The sequence below is a fragment of the Sarcophilus harrisii genome, chromosome 3 (genome assembly GCF_902635505.1).
Source record: "Sarcophilus harrisii chromosome 3, mSarHar1.11, whole genome shotgun sequence".
Taxonomy (NCBI): domain Eukaryota; kingdom Metazoa; phylum Chordata; class Mammalia; order Dasyuromorphia; family Dasyuridae; genus Sarcophilus; species Sarcophilus harrisii.
Window position 1 is genome coordinate 43,973,037 of NC_045428.1, and position 10,451 is coordinate 43,983,487.

Below are 10,451 nucleotides of genomic sequence, written 5' to 3' on the forward strand. Positions count from 1 at the left end.
TTACATTGCTTGCTAACTCAAAAGCCCTTTCCCATTTAAAGGCTCAGGTCTGTGGTAATGGATTAAAATGATCCCACCTACAATAAAAGAGGCTAAGGCAGATCTCTGAGTCAATGACACTTTATTAAAGGGTCCATGGTCCCCTCTAATGAAGTGGACTTCAGATCTTCCTCACAAACTGAAATAACTCCTCCTTCCAAGATTGTTTTTTTTAGGGCTAGATGGCAAGTCATTCAAAAACAGCTATACCAAATGAATAATAGTTCCATTGATTGACATGCGATGCATAAGATAAAATAAGTAAAATTTTGTCAATTTGATTGCTATGGCACTGAATATGTAAATTAATTTAGGTAGAATTGTCATTTTTATTATATTAGCTTGGCCTACCCATAAACAATTGGTTTTATTGGGTCAGCAGGGGTCACAAGTTGGGTGAAGCGAGAAATATTTCCACATAAGATAAGACAGGCTTCTCTTTAGGTTAGGCGGGAGGACATGGTCCAAGCTATTATAGTGACATAAGTCATCGTAAGATGGTTACCTTCTCCTATTGAACAAGTGATTAGTCTGGAGGTACAAAGACATTTTGGGGGGATTTTCCATGTAGTTGTCATCTCAGCCGAACTGGGCTTGGTGGTCACCATGACAAGGAAAAACAAAGGTGGAGGGCCTTTAATTAATTTCCTATAATTAAGCAAATTAACTTACAATCTGCAGCTCACAGCTCTGGGACCTTATATACAGAACCTTGAAATAATTCTGTCAAATTGATTGATATTGATTGGAATAGAGTAGGGGTCCAAATAAATCATCTCTCACAGTCAAGTCATAGGATTATAGCTATCCTGTTTTTGAACTCTTTGAAATCTACTTTACTAAGATACAAAACAGACTCTATCTAACGTCCTCCCCCCTATCTATCAGAAATTCAAAAATGGCTCATCCTCAAATTCCCAAGGTTCCTATTATTTCCACTTCAGCCAGTTCAGGTCCAGAATTCTTATTCACCTTCTGAAGGATGAAATGATCAATAGTGCAAGTCAGCAACTTATCGCCTGCTCTGCTTTTATTTTTATTTTTCTTGTTGGTGTTAAATAGTTATTTAGTGGTGAAGGTGGATTGCGAAGAAGTCACTGGGTTCATGCAGAGCTGCGGGACAAGGCGCAGGTTAGAAAGAGTAATTGGAGAGGTCAACACAAAGATATGGATCCTAGTCTCTGCTCGTGGTGGTGATATGTTGGATTGTCTTCCCTTACTGGGGGGTCCGCTCACTGGACGGCTCTGATTTAAGGAGCGATATTGGGGTTGTTAGAGATGTAGACGGAGATGAAGAGAGACTCACTGCCGTGGGTGGCTCCCCTCGGACTGGGAGCGCAGTACTTGCCTTCGCTGGCCTGGCCCACGGCTTTGGCCCTTTTGATGTACTCCTGTTGGGCCATCTTGGTGCTGCACTCGCGCCCTGCCCAGACTTTGGCGGCAGATGCCTGCAGAGGTCGGCCATAGGAAAAGGTCAGGATCCACGACTTGGGCAGGCAGCATTTGTTGATGGCGTTGAGGAGCAGAGTGGAATCCTCCTCGGACTGACCCCCCGACATGAAGGCCACGCCGGGCACGGCGGGCGGCACCGTGTTGCGCAGAGCTGTGATAGTCGCCGCCGCGGACTCATCCGGGGGGTACTTCTGGGTGCAATCGTGCCCTGCCGTTACCATGTTGAGCTGAAGCACGGTCCCTTCAAGGTAAATGTGGTGGTCGTTCAGAGACTTGTATACGGCAGCCAGGACCTTCTCCGCGATAAACTGAGAGTGGTTCAGGTCATGGCTTCCCTCAGAGAGGATGTCCGGCACGATCAGGGGCACCAGGCCGTTCTGCTGGCAAACGCTGGCATAGCGACCCAGCACGTTGGCGTTTTCCCAGATGGCAAGAGGGGAGGGCGTGTTCTCCCCGATTCTCAGCACGCAACGCCACTTGGCGAAATCGGCTCCATCTTTCTTGTACTGGGCGCAGCGCTCGGCCAGGCCATCCAGCCCTTGGGTGGTGGTTTCGTTATTGGTCCCCGGCAGGGGTACCACGCCCCTGTCCACCTTGATGCCCACGACAGCATCCTTGGCCTTGATGACTTCTGGGAAGGACCGGCCGTCATCACACTTTTGATAGAATGTCTCATGGGAAAGTATGATCCCTCCGATGTAGTTGCGTATTTCGTCATCAGCGGTCACAAACAGCTGGCGGTAGAGGCGCCTGTTGTCTTCCGAGTTCTCCACGCCCAGACTAGCGAGCCTCTTGTTCATGGTACAGAGGGACTCATCTAAAACCATAATCCCCTTGCCCGGAGCGATCATGCGTTTAACAATCTCACAGAGCTCTTTCTTCTGATTCGGGGTCAGGGATTGGGTAGGCATGTTTGCTCTGAAGGTGCAGCTTCCTGTTGGGGAAGGAGACTGGGGAAGGAGCCTTGGTCGGCCTCGGGAGATGGGACTAGATCGTGAGCTTGTGGGAACTAACCAGACTGCCGACGCCCCGAATCCGAACCTCGGAACGTTCCAAAACCGAATGGGGGCCATTGAATCCAGAGAGGGCGGAGTGAGGAAGCATTTGGACCAGTTAGGGAGAAGGTGAGCTTGCTTGGTTTTTTTTTTTTTTTTATCTCTAATCTCTCCTTCTTTCCTTCTCCTTTTCTTCCTTTCTTCTTTTCCCCTTCTTCTCTTCTTTCTTTCCCTCCCTCCTCCCTCTCTCTTTTCCCTCCTTTCCTTCCTTCTTTCCTCCTTTCCTTCCTTGCTTATTTCCTTCCTCCTTTCCTTCCTTCCTTCCTTATTTCCTTCCTCCTTTCCTTCTTTCCTCCTTTCCTTCCTTCCTCCTTCTTTCCTTCCTTCCTCCTTCTTTCCTTCCTTCCTTATTTCCTTCCTCCTTTCCTTCCTTCCTTATTTCCTTCCTTCCTCCTTTCCTTCTTTCCTTCCTCCTTCCCTTTCCTTCCTTCCTCCCTCTTTCTCTCTCTGTCTCCCTCCCTCCTTCTTTCCCTCCCTTTTTTTTTGGTAGGGGAGGGAACATTTTTATTCATCCAACTATGATTGATAGTGAGTGTTGGGAGTCAGGGTGCAGCAGATCCTCTCTATGGACTCCTTAGAAGATGTGTTTGCTCCTCTCTAGGACCTTTGCCCAACTTAGGTAGGCAAGGGCTAGGTGTGCACTGAGTAGCTGGAATGAGCAGGAAGGTTTCCTTTGTAGCCAAGCAGAATGCTCAACACATAGTAAGTACTTTTTGATTGGAAAAACAGACAAGACACTGAGAGGATCAGATCCAGTGAAAAGATTCAAAAAAAGATTCTAGGGATAAGGAAAGAATAGAGCTGTAGTAGCCTAACCCTGGGCTTGTAACGTTGTTGTTTGTCCTTCCTTTTGGAAAAGGACCAAGAGATCAGGGAGGTGATGCCATGACATATAAGTGAATTGAATTTAAGTGAGGGAGGGCTGAGGAGGTCATTAGACTAAGTTTCTTTTCCTGTATTACCCACTTTTCCAACAACTAACAACAAATGGTTTCTGCTTTCTTTTTTAAATTGAATATTTTATTTTCTCCCAGTTATTTGTAAAACAATTTTTTAACATTTATCTTTTAAAAATTGAGTTCCAAATTCTTTCCTTTATTCCCTTCCTTCCCCTTCCCCCTTTTAATTGGGAAGGCAAGCAATTTGACATAGGTTCTGCACGTGTAGTCATGTAAAACATTTCCATATTAGTCATGTTGTGATAGAAAACACAGGCAAAAAACCACCCAAGAAAAATAAAATGAAAATAGTACATTTTGATCTGCAGTCAGATTCATACAGTGTTTTTATCTTGAGCTGGATAGCATTTTTCATAATAAATCTTTTAGACTGGTCTTGGATCATTGTATTGCTGAGAATAGCTAAGTCATTCACAGTTGATTAGCATACAATATTGTTGTTGCCATAAACAATGTTATGCTTATTTTACACAATTTCTCCATTCAAGGAGTTTATAGTCAAATAAGGAAGATACTATGTGAGCAACTATGTACAACTTGATTTATACAGGATAAATTGGAAATGATCTCAAATGGGAGGCACTAAGGTTAAGGAGGACTGGGAAAAGCTTCATGTAGAAGGTGAGACTTCAGTTGAAACTTGAAGGAAGATAGGTAAACTTGTATATCCTAAGAGAACATGGCATTTCTCTTACTGATCTCTAGTAACTAAAACTGCTTCCTAGATGAAAGGCAGGCTATTCAGTTGAGTTGCCCTCTCCTTGGTCTGATGAGTGGAGAAGTAGCTGGATATTTTTTTTCTTTTAATGCAATTTCTTTGTTGGACTTCTAGTGCAATAAAGGACATCAGGAGGGGATTTATTGCTTCCTCTTTCTCCCAGAAACATTGGGTAAATCACTTAACTTTATTAGTTAAGTGTCTCAGATTTTTCAATGGTAAAAATTATTATATTAAAAGAATGAATGTGAAAGCATTAAGTGCCTACTGTACACTAAGTTTGGGATACATGTACAATTTGAGAGTCCTTGAACTCAAGAAGTTACCCTCTAATGGGGGAGATTATATATGAAAAGAAATGATGGCCAGGGAGGGGGTTTTGGTTTGGGAGTCATAAGAGAGTAGGTGGAACCACAGAGTTTTTGAGATTCTTTCCAGTTCTAAATTTATGAACCTGTCATCTTAACTTCTTGGTATGATCATTTCTTGTGATGGGTTAGTTAGGAAGAACTTTGGTTAATGAGTGACTATATTTTCCTGAAATTGTTAAACCTCCATTTGTGACTAATACTATTTCATTACAAAAGCTATCAGGGGCTAGATTCAAATTTATACACTATAGGTGTCGATCAGCCATGTCCTATTCTCCATGACCCCATTTTTTTTTTAGAATTCTTATTTTCTCTATTTAATATTTTATTTCCCCCAATTAGATATAAAACAATCCTTAAAATTTATTTTTAAAATTTTTGAATTCCAAATTCTCTCTATTCCTTCCCTCCCCATTGAGAAGGTACATTTGAAATTATGCAAAACATTTCCACAAGTTATGTGAAAACATGATTCTCCCTCCCCTCAAAAGAGAAAAAAAATTTGGGATTTTCTTGGCAGAGATGATGGAATGGATGGCCCTTCCCTTCTCCAGCTCATTTTACAGATGAGGAAACTGAGGCAAAGGGGGTTAAGTTACTTACCCAGGGTCACAAAATTGGTGAGTGACTGAGGCCATATTTGAACTTCAAAAGATGAGTCTTCCAGACTTTAGGCCCAATACTTTATCATTGTGCCATATTGTATACCAAATTACCAATTGGTAATTTCCAGTCTATTATAATCTTTCAATCTCTTTTTGGCTCTTGAACTGTGAGAATATTAAAAAGGGAAAAGATTGTGTTGATTTAATCTTTAAGTTTTTTCCAAGGTCCTTAAAACTGTCTTTAATTGTGTTGATACTTTCCCTTGTTAATGACTGTATCTCTCTGTATCTAAAACAGGTCTCTTACTTTTCAGTTATAGGCCTATAAGGTAAATTTGAATCTCCCATAAAACTGGTACAAACAAGACTATCCTATCAACTTTAAAGAGAGTGTCATGCTCAGATAAACAGTACAGAAGAACAGAAGCCCAGGACAATCTCACTAACAGGCCATCAATGGCATATCCTGTTTCTTGGTATCCAGGAAACTGAAAACAATCCTTTTTTAAATCCAGGTCACAGCTGTCTTGGGCCAGATTCCAATCATTTTGATCTGGTGAGGATTCTTGTTGGCAAAATAATCCACCATGAATGAGCTATAATAACAGAGTGGTGACAGCTGAAATGCATTTCATCATTTTGATCTAGGTGAATGTTCTCAGTAGTATTGCTTGAAGACCATATGTTTTCTCCTCCTACCCTTACATAAGGGATTTCTGAAAGCATCAAAAAGACATTTTCTTTTTCTTCATTAAGCTTTTGAAAACTGGAAATTATGAGATGGTGTTGGCTAATACATCATTTTGTAAAACATGAAAATCAATAACTTGAAAAATGGAAAATATCTCTCCCCCATAAATCTCTGAGGAATGAATTCATCAAACATCACAACCAATTTGTTAGTTCTAATTATGATGTATCTCATTTTAAACATTTTTTATGCTATAATTGATCAAAAGTCTTCCGAACAGACTTCCCAAAGCAATTCATTAGTCCAATAAAAAATAGTGAGAGCCAGAATTGGAATACACTCATTTCTAAATCATTGTGTTATAGAGAAGCTTAGCAGCTGCAAGCTGGCATAGAGATCAGATATAGCTGATTTATCAAAATGGATTGATCTTGTCAATTTATGTTCTGGAATTCTGAGTAAGGAACACCATTAGGGTTTACTAAAGTTTACCTAGCTGTACCAAAGTAAAGTTAGCCCAGTTTTTAGGCACATGTGTTGTATGATTAGGAGTTGTCACTTTTAGAATTTATTTAACAGGAAAATCTTGTGTATTCATTAAAATGAGTAATAAACAGGAAAATATACTTTTTTCTTGCTACAGCAAAAGTAACAATTTTTATTAAAAAAGTCTTCTTTCAAACTAGAGAGTCTGCTGCTATTCTTTCCCCAAACAACTGATAACTCATTGGAATATAGTGCAATTCTTGGCCAGTTAACCATATAGTAGAATAAGAAAGGCAACTAGGGACTTCAGGGGTTTTGTAAAGATTTCAGGTGTAGATCATCCCTATAGCCCTTTATAGGTAACCCTTTGATATTGTGAGTACATTGTAGATTACAATACCAAACAGTTGCCTAAAGTAAAAACTTCTGCTGTGTAGCTCAGACAAAAGAGTTGTTAGACTTCAGTGTTAGCAGACTTAGCTTCATATCCTGGGTCTGATCATCTAGTTCCAATGTGAGCTTGAGGACTTAACTACCTCAGCCTCAGTTTCCCCATCTGTAAAAAGTAAAGAAGTTAGCCACCTCTAGCTCTATGATTTCTTCAGTTAAAGATCAGTTTTCTTATATCTACTGTGACCCAGACTGGTAGATTGCAGCTGGGACCATCTGTGCAGTTATCAATTCTAGACCTTGGACTTTTTCCTAAGCTCTCAGGAGGAGCTCTAAGATAGTGTGAGCTCTTCACAGATGCACAGCCCGTCCACATCACATTGTCTTTATTGAAGGGGGGGTATGTGCAAGAGAATATGGCGATTATACACACATTTCTGCACATATACATAACATGACTGTACATACAGATACACAATGCACTTGAATTTTCATGCACACATGTATGTTTAGATAGAGAAATTATTTGACACTGTATATATGTGTATATGTATACGTAAACACATATGTGTATATGAATGCATATATATATATATATATATATATATATATATATATAGCAGCTAGGTGGTACAGTGGATAGAGTGCTTGGAACTAGGAAGACTCCTCTTCCTGAGCTCATATCTAGTCTCAAAAGCTTATTAGTTGTGTGATCTTGGCCAACTCATTTAATCTTGTCTGCTTCATTTGTAAAATGAGCTGGGGAAGGTATTGACAAAACATCCTAGACTCTTTGTCAAGAAGCTCTATATGGGGTCATGAAGAGTTGGACATGGCTGAACAACAACGTGTGTGTGTGTGTGTGTGCACTCTGAGATGCTGCAAAACACAGCAATCCTTCTTGCCTTGTTAACAAATCAAGAAGAGTCAGGTTGATGGGCTGACATTCTTTCCTCTTCTCTGTAAAGTCCGATTGCCCAAACTGAGCTGCTTCATTCCCATTGGTCGAAAGAATGCTTTGCTGAATTCAATAATTCCTTCCAACATCTTTTTAATCTGAAAAACTTGTTTTCAAATAAACTGCTGAAGTGGATGCCAAAGCATCTTTGTGTGTGTGGGATTGCACTCAGAAAGGCAATAAACTCTCTTATGCTGGCAAAGTCATGGGGCTTGGGACTGTGGGGAAAAAATTAAAAATCACAAGCAATCAAAAAAGAAAACCTAACCAACAGATAAGAAAAAAAGAGCTGTGTTATTAAGGAACATTTGGGTTAAATTGACTGGTATTCTTAACCTGGTATCTATGAACTAAAAAAAAATTCTGATTGCATTTCAATATAATGAGCATCTTTTGTAAACCTAGATATTTTTTTAGTTTATTGTTTATAATATTAGTTATAATGTATTACATATATTATAGATTATATATAACATGTATATAATATTATATATATATATATATATATATATATATTTCTGAAGGAAGATCCCATAGGCCCCCTAGACTGCAAGAAGTAGTTCATGACATATAAAAAGTTGAGAACAGCTGGGTTCAAGAAGGCTGTTGATATTTTTTCTAGATGATCTCATGATTAATAAATCCTTTCTGAAGGTTCAACTCTGCTCTGGGGTCTATGGCTCTCCAATGGCACCTATTTAACCCTCTTTTACAATAACATTTGCTGAGGGAAGCTGCCCATCTTTTCCAATGTGTGAGCAAATGAACTACACTCTCATGGAATAAATGAGTGTCTGGAATAAACAAGAGTAGCTGATGGCAGATCCAATTTGTGTAAGGATGCTAAATATTAATTTGCTTTCCAAGTGAGAAATAACCACTTCTGTGTCCTTTTATATATGTCATACTGCAAGGAGCAGTCTGCTTAACCATATCATCATATGGTTTTAGAGACTTCCAGTAGAGGAGAGAGTCCAACCCCCTGCCTTCACTTCTCATCTGCTTTTGCAAATTACCATTTGCTCTCTTCTTTAGCATTGGGAAGAGTTTTTGCTGGGTGAGTAGGAAGGAACGTTGCATTCATGCTGGTTAGTTTTTTGGTGTTTATTTTAAAGCATAATCACCGTCATTCTATAGAAATGGAAACCTACCTGATTCTTAAGACATGAAGGGCTAAGACTTAGGTTAAATGATTTGTCCAAGATCCTACAAGTGTGAATGACAGAATCAAATTCTGATTTGAACAGAGGTTCTTTGAATCCAAATTCATCTCATTGATTTTCAGAATCTCTAAAGGAAGTAATTTTTAGATCATTTCTGCATCCCACTCAGAATGTAACAAAATGTTATGGATATATTAGCTTATCACTCTCTCTAATTAGTATCTGTGTGTCCATAGTCAAGTTACTTCATGTGCCAAGGACATCAGATTGCTCACCAATAAAGTGAGAGATAACCTATGAGGTTCTTTCTTGTTCTAAAACCATGATTTTATAACTCTAAATTCAATTTCCAATCTCTATGCAAAGTTGATTCTCTCTATTTAGGAGTAAAAACAGTCCACTTTATGATGTAGATATGGACTTTCATTTGATATTACAATCAGGTTCATTATTCTGAGTCACAATACCTTGCAGAGATTTAATTATTTGAATTTACATTAAATATTTCCAACGGGTTAGCATCAATTGCAGTGTTTTACATTACCATAGCTTCAAATCTGCAGATATGAATATACCACTTCTGAGACATAATTATTTGCACTTATAAGGGTCCAGATATACATTGAGGACCTTGTGAGATCAGTAATACAAAGGTTGTTATATTTATTCTATAGGTAAATTTATTGGTCATCCAATAAGCATTTATTAAGCATCAGTTATATTCAAGGGTAGTGCTATATTCAAGAGCTAGGTGCTAGACCACTCTTGGTGGTACTGTCTGGCCAGGTTTGGAAATTTAAGGTGTAAAGCAAAAGCAAAAGGGAAAACTCACTCCTGATGAGCCCTACCTTTGGAATTTGAGGTACAGCTACTCTTCTTTGGGGCAATATCTTTCTCTTCTCACAGAGTGGAGATAATTCTCAGTTATTTCTCTCATTACTTGGGGTGAAAGCAATGGTTCAAACATACTTATCTTCCCCTCATCACTTTAAGATTTTTAGCTAGAGGGGCATAGGATAAACCCCAGAGGTAGCTTAAATTCTCCTTTTAAAAAACTTACAGAATGACTAATAGCCAAAGAAATAAGATTCTCATAGCTAAGAACCTCCCAGCTAGGATTAAAAGCAAACTGACACATAAATCTAACCAATTTAGGGAGAGGGATTTGACTACTGTCTTTTCTTCTGGACTAACCCCAAACCTTTTGTTGATTTCTTCTGTTCTAGAACCCCTATTCTCATGATAAACATAGATCACAAAAAAGTTATGACTTGTCACAGTTTTACAATTAAAACAATAATGAATTAAGAGAAGAGAAATTAAGAAGCAAATCTCTGTCACCTGTAATCAGAAGCAGTGGTTCTCAAAGTATGGTCTAGAGAATCCTGGGGATCTCTGAAACCCTTTTAGAGAGTCTATAAATTCAAAAATAGTTTTTATTTCCAATATAGTAAATGTCTATAAATATACCCCAGATAAACAAAAACACTTTGGAGAGAGCCTCAATAATTTTTAATAGGATAAAGATACGAAAACAAAAGTTTGAGAACCACTGATTTAGAGA

The 10,451-nt window shown here is 39.0% G+C and overlaps 1 pseudogene; it reads right to left on the reverse strand.

Moving 5' to 3' along the window:
* Positions 1 to 351: 351 nt before the first annotated feature.
* On the reverse strand, positions 352 to 2,579 carry LOC100928808 (annotated as a pseudogene).
* Between the last annotated feature and the right edge of the window lie 7,872 nt (positions 2,580 to 10,451).